The sequence below is a fragment of the Orcinus orca genome, chromosome 15, assembly GCF_937001465.1.
Source record: "Orcinus orca chromosome 15, mOrcOrc1.1, whole genome shotgun sequence".
Lineage (NCBI taxonomy): Eukaryota > Metazoa > Chordata > Mammalia > Artiodactyla > Delphinidae > Orcinus > Orcinus orca.
Genome location: NC_064573.1, coordinates 53,907,696 through 53,920,615, shown reverse-complemented (window position 1 = coordinate 53,920,615; position 12,920 = coordinate 53,907,696). Strand labels below are relative to the sequence as shown.

The following is a 12,920-nucleotide window of genomic DNA, read 5'->3' as shown; positions in this document are numbered from 1 at the left end:
CACTTTCTCTGAATCTTACATGCCATTGCCTAATAAATTGAAGCAACATGTGTTGAAAATCTCTACTGAACACATACATGTGTTCCACTGACAAAAACCTGGTACTAGTGGACATTCAATTTTAACATATGTTGAATACCTGCTATCAGCTTGTCCCAAGAGATACTAAAGAGATAGTCTCTGACTTAAAATAATTCCCAGTGTAGTGGAGGAAATAGATAGGCATTCAACCATAGTACATTTTTAAAATTTCAAAATTAGTGTGATGAGACTCAGAGGAGTGAGGCTCAGAGTGATATTGTACATTGGTTGGTGAGACTTTAAAGTAGTTCTTGTCTACTGCTTATAAAAGGAAGGATGTCAACGAAAGAGCCTCCCAGCATTGAAAAGGGAGACTGAAGAAAGAAGATGGCAGTATTTAAAAGCAGTGCTTTGTATGAACCTCTAGTAAGATGGAGAAATATCTAAAGAGGATTTTAAGATAGTTTTACTTCATGATGCTTCCTCCTAAAAAAATAAATATCTAAATTATATTTTAAGGCTTCTTGTGTTGGACTTGTATCTCTTTTGAATGTTTCCTATGCTCAGATTGGCCACTTTAGACTTAGCTCTAATTGGTGTTCATTTTAGGGAACACCATATTGGATTTTAGACATAAGGGAAAGACTCAGTGACATTTTAAGTAAAATCATTACCCTAGAAACTGAGCTCGAAGCACACCTTTGCAATGGCCACTCAAATGTTGGAATTACAGTGCAAGGGGTTGGGTATTAACAGGATAAGAGGTGTAGTTAGTATTTGAAATAAACCAAACCAATGGAAATGACATAGGATTCCCTGGGATTAGAATTATAATATTGGAAGAATTTTCTCTTCAAGACTTGGTTGTCCTAGAGGCAGAACTAAATTTATTCAGAATTGTATCAACTCACTAAATTAAGGGAGCCTAAGAAATTTATTTGTAAAGTTGTAAGTTGAAAAGTGTTTTTTATCCAATAATATTAGACACATTTCCTAGGAAATCAGGTCTTCCTGAACAAAGAGTAAAGGGCAGTGTTTCAGCTGAAGAGTTTTACTTGCTCAGCCATCAGTGCGTGAATCCTCAGGAAATGGCAACTCCTGGGAAATTCTAAGGCAAGCATGATTTGGAATTACTGGTATAGGCTGTTTGCTTGTGGAGAGAAACAAGACTGTGCTAAAGACCTCTAAAGCAGGGATCTCAAACTCAACACCAACATTGGCCAATGTCAGTTAACGTAGCAGGCAGGTGTTTCAAAAGACGGAACTGGAGAGCACAGGCCCTGTGCCTCCAAAGTGTTCAGCCACTATTTGGGTCTAGTGGATTTTACTGCCATACTGGAGCTGGGACCTAATTGTTGCCACATCCTCCAAATTTTAAAGAGCAGCTAAAATCCATCATTTTAAAAGTATTAAATCTTCTCCAATTTTAAAATATATAAAGAGATTTATATATAAATATTTAAATATAAAAGTATTTAAACAAGTGAAGAATGTGATCTGTTTTTAGCATATTATTGATTATCATTATTAGGACCAACAGAAGACATCTGAAGACCAAATCTTGCAGACCATTAGTATATGCAGTCTATCCTCACTGTTTGTGGAAATATTCCATAAATTTCATAGTTGATAATTCATTTACTGGCTAAAATTTATTTGTAACCTAAAATAAATACTGCAACACTTTCATGGTCATTTGTGAACATGCACAGAGTGGTGAAAAATTTGAGATGCCAGATGTATGCATCTGACAGGGCAATACTCTGCCTTCATGCACACCTCTTCCCTCTTTTGAGCTGAGTCCTCTTCAGAGCCCAGTTTTCCTGTTGTTTCAGTGTCCATAGTGGCTACCCTTTTTGGGAACATCTAAACAAGTGCTCCCACTGTTGACCTTGTTATACTTCACACAACACATGGGATTTTCCTGGGACTATGAACTGGGTCAGTTAACTCTGCAGTGCTTCTCATCTTGTCATGTTATGCTAGCAATAATTATTATTATTTAAGTTCTGCAATGAATTCAGTTATAGTTGTCTTTATTTTTTCTACAAATTAAAAAAAAAAACATTTTATTTTTGGTAGCACCGCACGGCATGTGGGATCTTAGTTCCCCAACCAGGGATCCAACTTATGCCCCCTGCAGTGGAAGCATGGAGTCTTAACAACTGGACTGCCAGGGAAGTCCCTATAGTTGTCTTTATACTATGTACTTACTCCACTGCTATCTTCTTCCCATTTATATTTCTATTTTACTATGGCCTCTGTGACGAGAAAACCATTATAAATAAATACACTTATTTTCTTAGTCCTCCTCTGTCCCTTTTACCCTTTGGCAGAAAGGAAATCCAATGCTCCCCCAAGGTACAATCTCCTAGGGAGCCAGCACTCCTGAGTTCTGGTTTATTATTTCTCCCCATACTCTATGTACCACCAAGAGGCAGCCATTCTCCTAGCACTCCATCGTTGCTCTTAGGTTCTATACGTTCTTCTGTGTGCAAAATCTTATCCTCTTATGAGGCCCATGCCATGCGCCATACTTCCATCTTCCACTGTTTTTGTCGTCTTCTGATTTAATGGCTACTTTCATAAATCATAGAGGCTTTTGGCCTTTGCTTCTTTGTCTTCCTTCTTCTAACCACTGTTCTCTTTTTCTCTACTCCATGTCCTCCATATATCCTGGGATATTTTAAAGTCCACGTGGAAGATCCTTCTAATGCTATAACTTCAACATTTTGTGACCTCCTCAATATATGCTATGGTGTCCTGTTTAAGAAATCCATTTCTTTCCCAAGGTCATAGCATTTTTTCTTCTATTATAATATTTTATAATTTTGCCTTTCATATTTAGATCTTCATTACACTAGAATTAAATTTTATCTATTTTGAGAGGTAGGAGTCTAATTTCATATTTCTCTATAGGTAGATTCCTAATTGCTGCTCCATTTATTGAAAAATAGATCTTTCCCCAAAGATCTGAAATTCCAGCTCTGTGATAAAGCACATTCCACTGACTATGGGTAAGTCTGTTTCTTGGATCTTTGTTTTATCCCATTGTTTATGCATATCTATGCTTGTATTAACACCACACTGTCTTAGTTATCATAGCGTATGGCACAGCATTATGTTGAGATCTGTTAAGACAATTCTCACTACCTTGTTATTTAACAAACTTTAAAAAAAAATTAGGCCCTTTGCTCTACCATATCAATTTAAAAATCAGCTTTCCAGACTTCATAAACAACCTGTTGAGATCTGTTGAGATTTTACTGGAATGGCATTGAAACTGTAGATCAATTTGGGGAGAGTTGACATCTTTATTATGCTGAGACTCTCAGTCTGTAAACATGGTATAGCTCTCCATTTAGGTTCTCTTAAATGCCTATCAATAAAGAGATTGGGATTGACATATATACACTAATATGTATAAATAGATAACTGATAAGAACCTGCTGTATAAAAAGCAAAGTAAATAAAATTCAAAAAAATTGTACTCTGATGTCTTTAATGTGATGTCTGAGTTATATTCCTCTTATATCTTAATAATTTTTTATTGTTCTGCCTTTTCTCTCTCTCTTTCTCCCTCTTTCAAGACTTGCCAGAGATTTGTCAATTTTTTTTCTTTTTCTTTTTTTTTTTTTTGGTCTTTTTATAGAATTGACATTTTGCTTTGGTAATTTTATTTATTCTATGTTTGTTTTCTGTTAATCTAATAAAGAGTGCAGAATACACAAGCATACACAGGACGTTCGTATCTTTACTTGCATTTTTATTTTTTTTATCGATGTACTTTCAAAGAGCAAATTTTTTAAAATTTAGATTCAGTTCATGTTCCCAATTATTTTGAAGGTTTTGCTTCTTGTTACCTAGCTAAGGAATCTTTGCTTGCTCCAAGACTGAAGTATTTTCTCCTAGGTATTCTAAAAGTTTTGGAGTTTTAGCTTGTATGTTTAATGTATGTATAATGCATTGTGATTTAATTTTCTTATACAGTGTAAGATAAGAGTCAAGTTTAATTATTTTTTTCTATATGGATCATGTGTTATTCAGGGACTGTGTGGTACAAGGACTATCATTTCCCAATGCACAATTTCTAGTTTCTTTAGAGTGTTCATTGATTTAGATACTTATCTTCATAGCAATACTGTACAGTATTGATTGCTATAATTTTAAATTAAATTTTGAAGTCAGGATCTAACTTTGTTCCTCTTTTTCAAAGTTTATTTACCTATTTTATGTTCTTTGCATTTCAATTTAAATTTTAGAATTAGCTTGTTAATCTCTATGAAAAGCTTCATGAAGTTTCGATTGGAATTGTGTGAAATCTATAGATCAATTTGGGGAAAATTGTATAAGAGTGGAATTATTCATGATGCTTTTCCTATTATGCCTATTCCTGTAAATCATTAAATGTATTTAATATTACTGTTTTAAATTCCTGGTATTTGTTCTGTGTGCACAGATAATACACAAATTCCTTATATTTGGGCCTTGTGCTGTGTTTGCTACAGGGCTTGGTGAAAGCTACCGTGTTCGCTACTGGGCGTTGTTAGAGAGTGAATGCTTAACTGTGGAACACCATGCAGTTGCCCATGCAGCGTAAGTTTTCTGTCATGAACTGGATGTTATCTTACTCAGTAAGCCATACAGGTGGGTATAAGCAGTAGCAATTTATCACCAACTGGAAAGGCTGTATGAAAGGCAATGAACTCAGAACTACATTATGCGATGGGTGCCTCAGACTCCTTCAGTACCATTCCTGTTACATTGCCTCCTCTCTCTCAGTCTGTCATAGGAAGTAGCTTATGACCAGGTAACAGAAGAAGAAAAAACTCGGTATAGTTTGAAAATAAGTAGGTCTGCAAGAAATGCTGGTACCAACTGAAAGTGGGTGACTACAGCATTATAGCTCAACTCAGACATGATGCTGAAGGATAGCAGTAAAGGAAACGTTTTCCCATTGGCCAAAATTTGGTTAGATTATCTGGAGTGAGTTTCCAGAATATATATCTACAATGTTTTGAGGGAAGTTGCTAAGACTTTGACTGATGTCAACCAAAGCAAAAAAAAAAAAAAAAAAAACAATACAGAAGGCTGCAAGTAAGAAAATAATTTATTTGGAGCCTTAAGAATTGCAATTTGGGAGACACAGATCCAGGTAAAACTGAAAACGTGTTCCAGGGAAGAGATAGAGTCAGGGCTTATAAATTGCAAAAACCATGAGGCTCTACTCTGACACAAGAAAGGAAATATTTGTCCTTAAGAGATGGCTGTCCCGTGTTGTTTTGGGGTAAGGGTCTGATAAGCAGATAAGCTACCTTGAGTTATCTTAGTATAAGGATCCGATGAGTGTCTTGAGTTTCTGGAACATTGTGCAGATGTTCTGGCTGCCTGCCATAAGAAGATAAGTGATCAGAAGGTCAGATTCCATCCTGCTGAGATGTGCATAAGTCCCACTTCCTCAGTGGTCTCCAGGCTCCATTTCAGAGCACTCTCTTAGCATTTTGATTTTCCTTTTGCACTGGATGGTCGGGGACTTGGAAGGAACAGGATTGTAAGATGGGTAAAAAGGAAGTCTGGGGGAGAAGCAGGTAGATAGATGGGTCACTTGGAGTTGGCACAGTGTGAAGATATTTGTGCCTCATGTGAATACCAAAAAAGGGTATCTTAAGGAGGCTGTTAATAATTAAAAGGACAAAATGAAGCACTCTGAGGATGTCAGTCAACCACTTTCATCAGCCCACCCAATGTTTGCATAATAGGCTCATGAATGATGTGTCATGGTGGCAGTGATGCATGAGATCTACAGCACAGTCTTCCTTTTCCTTTACCTGACCTGGCTACCACTACTGATGAGTGTCTAACTTGCTAACAGTAAATGCTATTGAGCCCCTAATATGGCACTGTTCCCAGGGGTACCAGCCAGCCACCTGGTGGGTGATTGATTACACTGATTCATCCTCACTGGGAGAGACAACGTATCCTGCAGGTGGATCTGTCTTCCCTGCCACAATGCTTCTGCTAGCACCACATCCATGTGCTCACTGAAGGCCCTGGCCACCATCCGAGTGTTCCATAGAGTATTGCTGCTGATCAAGGGGTTTATATCATAGCAGAGAAAGTGCCAAGGGAATGTGTTACTACCTCAAATTACCTGGGCAAACAAACATAGGGAAAGACATTAAATTTTATGTCTAGAAAGAACTTCTTTTTGTGACTCGCTTTGTCTCCTTAAGCAATTCACTGAACCACTCTGGGGTCAATGTCAATTTATTTATACTCAAAATTAGGTAAATAATGCCTACACTCATGATAAATGAAATGTGCCTAGCACATAGGTACACAGTAGTTGCTGGCTGAGTAGAGAATGTAAGCATTTAAACCTTCAGTTTATGATATTGACTATAACAGTGTATTTCCTGTGGGATCAATACGTTACTGATGTCAGATGCCATCCAGCTTGCTGTCCAAGCCTAGGAAATGCCTCCATCTGAATCATCACTGCTCTGTATTGTTTTCAGCATGTTGTTCAGGTCAGGTGACAGAGGAAACAACATTAGTTCCAAAATCTTAATCCTCTGATTGGCATATAATTTTTTATCCTGGAAAGAATTTTTCATATAATTGGTGCTAGACTGTACTTTGGGACTGGGATGTTGTGATTTATAACAAGAAAAATTTATACTTGGACTTTGACCCCATTCTATTTTAGAGCATAGAGCTCTAAAACCTTGTAATCTCCTTTATGGGAGCCATAAAGGTATCTTATGTTGTTAATGAGGTGACTTTTGGAAAGCCCTCAGGTAACGAATGCTGCCTTGTTGCCGGGGGAACCAACCCTGTAATCAGACAGCTGGAACTTTCAGAATCCCCCGCCCCGCCCCTGCACATAACCTCTGGGAGGGGGAGAGGGGCTGAGGTGCAGTCAGTCACCAATGGCCAATGATTTAGTTAGTCATGACTGTGTAATAAAGCCTCCATGAAAACCCAAAAGGATAGGGTTCAGAGATTCTGTGTTGGTGAACTCATGGAGATGCCAGGAGAGTGACGAGCCCTGGCAAGACAGGGAAGCTCCACACGCCTCCCCGCATACCTTGCCCTACACATGTCTTCCATCTGGATGTTCATCTGTGTCCTTTATCATATCCTTTTATTATAAACTAGTAAATGTAAGTAAATGTGTCCTTGAGTTTGAGTTGCTTTAGCTAATTAAATGAATCCAAAGGGGGAGGAGGTCATGGGAACCTCTGTTTTAGAGCCAGTTAGTCAGAAGTACAGTTTACAGCCTGGACTTGAAACTAGCATCTGAAATCCAAGGAGGGGGATCCTTGCAACCTTCAGTGTATAGCCGATTGGTCAGATGCACAGGTGTTAACTTAGGCTTGCGATTGGCCCCTGAGGTAGAGGGTGATCTTGTGAGACTGAGCCCGTAACCTGTGGAACAGATGCTATTTCCTGGTAGATAGTGTCAACACTGTGTTGAATTGTAGGAAACCCAGCTGGTGTCCTAAGCATTTCTTGGTGGTGTGGGGGGAAAGCCACCCCCCACGCACATTGGAATTGGTCTCTGATCCATTTTAGCAACCAAAAGAATAATTAAACCACTCCTTTGCAAGCTAAATTCAGATATTCTCTGCTAGAGTTCTCTTTGGACCTAGATGTAAATATTTCAAATAAATACTGAATACATATATGTGTGTATAGGTGTATATGTATTTATATATAATTAATACATATTTGATCAATTATGTATTGATATATATTTGATCAATTGATAATATAATTGATAATTATAATTAATAATGTTATGTATGTGCATATTTAAACATATTATATGTAATATATAGTTGATATAATTATATGAATATCAATATAAGTATATGAAATCTCAAAGTACACAGTCAAACGTACTACTATATGTGGACCTTTGGGGGCCTTAATGGCCTAGACTGGTAGCCGTTTTATACTGATCAAGTATATTTTGGCTTCTGACATTTCCCTTGGTAATGGGGAGACATTCTGTGCCTCTTACAGCTAGAGATGAAAGCAAAAATACAGAAACTCTCAATATACATGTTCTATTCATAAGGACCATAGAGACAAAAAAGCTATTATTTAGTAGTAGTGTTTGATACATAGAGCAGACCAGAAGGTGTATTTGACATGACATTGGCCCTTTTTTAAAGCACTGATGTCTTTTAGGCAGGTAACATACCCTTAACTTGTGTGCATTAGGCTAAATCTTTTAATAATTATTGATACAAATGTAAGCAAATTTGAGTTTCATGAATTTTTTCCCCTCATCTAAATGTCTGAAGTACTTTTCAAGTATGTATCCTTTAATAATTTTTCAGGGGAGTACAAAACAGGAATAAGTATAAATATGTATACTGATAAATAAGTATAATATATAAATATAAATAAGTATACAGTAAGTATAAATATGTATAATTAAGTTGAACTCTACAGAGCGTAAATTAATTAAAATTATTTTAAAGTAGTTTGGCAAACTGGTAACTATAACAAATGATAATTTAAAAATAAAATGTTATTAACAAACCATAATTTTTAATAATATCAAATTTGTTCATATTTATTTAAAATCATATTTTATATAAAAATGAGAAAATCATTCTTAGGAGGTGTCTTTGCTACTTACCACAAATATTTCAAGGTTTGGTGATCTACCATAAGTACTGTGCTTCAGATATTTTCACCAACAGAAAAAGCTTTAGACTTGAATTTGGAGATTTATTTCTAATTCCAGGGTTACAGGGACACTTGGACAAATAACAATCTTCCTGGACTTCTTCATTCTTATTTAAAAGCTGAAGGAGTTATATTAAACGAGTTTGAAAGACCCATTTAGCTCTAAAAATGAAAATTATCTGATAAAAAAGTATTTCGGAGTTATGTAGCTCAAGCTAGGAAAAATCGTTCTTAGGAAAATATTGTTTGCATATCTGAATCAACTACTTGCTTGTAAATTTCACTAGTGCAAGATTGTGACATATTTATCTAAGTATGCCAGTGATAAACACGATATTTTATATATATCTGGTGTTCAGTAACTGTGGAATAAATAATTAATGTCATTGCAGGAAAATTAAAACCAGAAAATAATGTTTTTGTTGTGCCTGTCTAAAAGCCTAATCTTTTTATTTAAAAAGGAAACCTAGGTGAAAACACACACACACACACACACACACACACACACACACACACACACACACATTTTGTTAAGACTTACAGGATAATGTGAAAAGTTTCAGATGGCAATTGTTAAGTGAAATCATAAAGGCTGTGACATTATAAGTGGTGCAAACATTCAATTAAAACTATAAAACCCAAAATTATAAGATCATGTGTAATATATTTAAAGTAGCAATGTCTTCTAGCTTAATGAAGATTCTTCTTATATTATTAATGAGCTAGACCTTTAGAACCACTTGGCAAGACAGTTTTATTGCTTGCTAATTAGGCTCCACATTTTAAAGACACACTTTCATATAAAATAGAAAAACTCAACTTTTCAGGTATTTGAAAAACAAAGCTAAGTATTTGCCCATTTAGTTATCTTTTTATCCTCCCCACTGCAAGCTAGTTTTCTTGCAATTTACAGATAATGCTGAAAATCAATTTTACCCAAATGTTTTCTTATAAAAAAGCTTTAATTTGGGCCTTTTTTTATGAATGTACATAGTCACTTTTCTTAATACTTCAGTGCTACTGAAATTATGTAATATACTTCCTGTTCTGTTGGAGAGTTGAAACACTAAACATTATATATTTTTGCAGGAAAATATGTCCCATGGTTTTAGGATCAATTTTGATTGGATACCTAATACCAGTTAGGATTTGGTATTGCTGTCTTTCAGGCCCCATTTCCCATTATCGTGATTTGAAAGGTCTCTTCTCTCAGAGAACAATGGCATCTATTACATGTGGGTCTTCCCTGCTAACTTTAACCAAGTTGACTTATCAGCAGGTATTTCTACATTTTCCTGTCTCACTGAAGTCACTGACTCTCTGATGGACTTGACAAGAGAACTTGGTATTATTTGGAAACAATCCCATTATGTATGCCAAGCAAACTACTCTTCTCTCAAACCTTCTAAATTTCAATGACTTAAAAAATAGCCTGAAACCTGGATGTGTTCAAAATTTTTATGCATTTATTTTGATGGTATTTTGTCAAAAATTAAAAAAGGTTTTGTAAAATAAAAGCCGCTAAGTATTTGTTGGAAGATAATTATCCACAGATCTCTCTTGTTTCTACCCGGTTTATGAGCAAGGCACTAACTGCCTTTAATTATGGATTATTTTTTCAAGGATGTTTAGCTAATAGCCCTAGAAATCAGAAGTAGTGTCTCTCCCTCTGGAGCAATGGGTAGGCATGCTTACTGTCTAATGCAATCGAGTTAATGACAATGTCTTCCTCTTACTACTATAAAAATTTGGTTTACCTAAGCTCCGGATTTCTTTCTTATAGCACAACCCACTGTGTGTGCAGATACCACCTAGTCTCCCTCGCGTACCCTGGGAGAAATTGGAACTTGCAAAATTGGTGGAAAAAATCATGTTACTCTTGCTACTGAATAATAAAAGTTACTTCATCTCTGACTCAGGAAACCCGTGTCTTCTCCTAGAATCCACAAAAGTGTGGCAGCATAACCCACAGTTCAGTTGCACTGCCAGATTGATATCAGGGGAATCAAGAGACAATCAGTCAATTTGATACCCAAAATTATCCATTTGGAGCTGGATCTGTGGTTGAAAGTTTTACTCTCTTTTAGATTGTATGCAACATATTTGTACGAAGTTTCTTCATTATTTCCAACTAAATGTGGAAAATGTCTACAATCAAAAATTTTTAAACCTTCTAAGGCAGAACTAGAATCGGTGATGAGCAGGTGAGGCCAGGAGGCACCACTAGATGAGAGAGACACAGAATTAGGAAGTAGAGACTAGTACAAAACAGACTTTGCCGGCATGACATTTTGCCTGTCTCCACAGAGAGCTTGGAGTCAAAGCCCGTAGGAAAATGAATTTTCAGAAATAGCTAATACCAACTTCAGAATTTCTTGACTTAACAAATTTTGGTTGTTTTTGTTTGTTTGTTTTTGCTTCTGTAGAATTCAAGTGACATGAAACTATCATTGATTGCAGGTAGATGTGGTCAGCAACTTGATTGGGATCAGCTCATGGATTGCTTTGTGGTTCAGAAGTTCTGGAAATGGATGCAGAGGAAATGTCAGACCACAGGTACAAATAAAAAATAAAAGCAACATCTATTAAGGACAAACAAATAAAATAAATTGAAAAATGTTACCACTGCAATTTGCAGCGCCTATAAAAGTAAACTGTTGAATCTGTCTCTAAGATGGAAGCTACCAAAGGCTGATCTTTTATAGGAATGAGCAGGAGACATTTTTTATGGATGTCATTGTGACTTATACTTGCATCCATTTTTACCTGAGAATAATGTTGAGAGAAAGAAATTATGTATGAGACTAGAAACATTTAAATTTCTGGTAGAGGTTTCTATAAAGCAGATTTCATAAAGTATAATGGAACAGGATTTGTTATAATATTCTGTAGTAAAAAATCAAATTTTGCTGCCTTTACCTTGGCTAAATACAGTTGGATTTTCGATCACAGAGAGACATTATAAAGTCTAATTTGCAAGAGGCTTGAGATAATGAATTGAGAAACGGAAAGAAAACTGTGGGGCTACTGACATTTTTTCTTAGCTCTACCACCTTACCTCCAATGTCTCTGCTTAATAAGAAGTGATTTTTAACAAATGCAATGCGGGACTTCCCTGGTGGTGCAATGGTTAAGAATCATCCTGCCAATGCAGGGACACGGTTCAAGCCCTGGTCCCAGTTCTTAAGAATTTAGCAATAAATTAAGTTCTTATTCTCTTAAGCTGAACAAGAAATCTAGCATTTTTTTTTCCTGCAGGTAGTGGAATGATGATTCATATATAGCAAGTCATCAGGCCAAAGCACATGTCCTCCTAAATGGAAATCAATTCTGATAACAAAGTCATGTCAGTTTATCCAGAAAGATCCCCTTAGAAGGTATCAATCACAACATCTCATCTTTATAGAAAACTTTAATATTTCTTTGAGTTTATATTCTTCATATATAACCTCTAGAGCCCATGAGCCACAACTACTGAAGCCTGCACACCTAGAGCCCGTGCTCCACAACAAGAGAAGCCACCACAATGAGAAGGCTGCGCACTGCAACAAAGAGTAGCCCCCGCTCACCGCAACTAGAGAAAGCCCCCTTGCAGCAATGAAGACCCAACACAGCCATAAATAAATAAGTAAGTAAATTTTTTAAAAAGAGCTTTGAAGTATGCAATGCAGGAGATTGGCTGTTTCACCTGATTCTTGGTGATAACCACCTTTTCCTTCCTTTTTTTTTTGATCAAGTGTAATTTTTTGTTATGCTTTTACCTCCGCATGCCAAATTTCTAATTTAGTAAATTAAATATGTTCTCATCCACAATTTCCTGATTCCAACCCTGTACAAAAAAAAAAAGGAAAAAAAAGTAAAAGAAGAAGAAAGAAAAAAGCAAAGAAAAATCTGCCAAGATAGAATTAAGAAGGAGAGATGTTGGTCAAATTATGGATTCTGCTATCTCTAATCTGCTAAGTCTCTCTAGTGAATATTTTATTTCAAACGTATTTTTCATTTTTAGACTTTCCATTTTGTCTTTTAAAAATGATTTTTATTTAACTAAAGATATTTTATATCTTTTGATTCATCACAAGCCTTTATATTTTTTACATCTTTGGGAATGGTTATAGTAGCTATTTTAAAATTCTGTTAATTCCAATATATGATTCACTCAGACCATTGATTTTTATTTTCTGTGTATCATTTTA

The 12,920-nt window shown here is 35.9% G+C and overlaps 1 long non-coding RNA gene across 1 annotated transcript; it reads left to right on the top strand.

Annotated features, from left to right (window-relative positions):
• The first annotated feature begins 2,107 nt into the window (after positions 1-2,107).
• LOC117203702 (uncharacterized) lies at positions 2,108-11,847 on the top strand. Its single transcript, XR_004486567.2, has 3 exons — positions 2,108-3,038; positions 4,530-4,617; positions 11,188-11,847. It is a non-coding gene; the product is annotated as an uncharacterized LOC117203702 (long non-coding RNA).
• Positions 11,848-12,920: the final 1,073 nt, after the last annotated feature.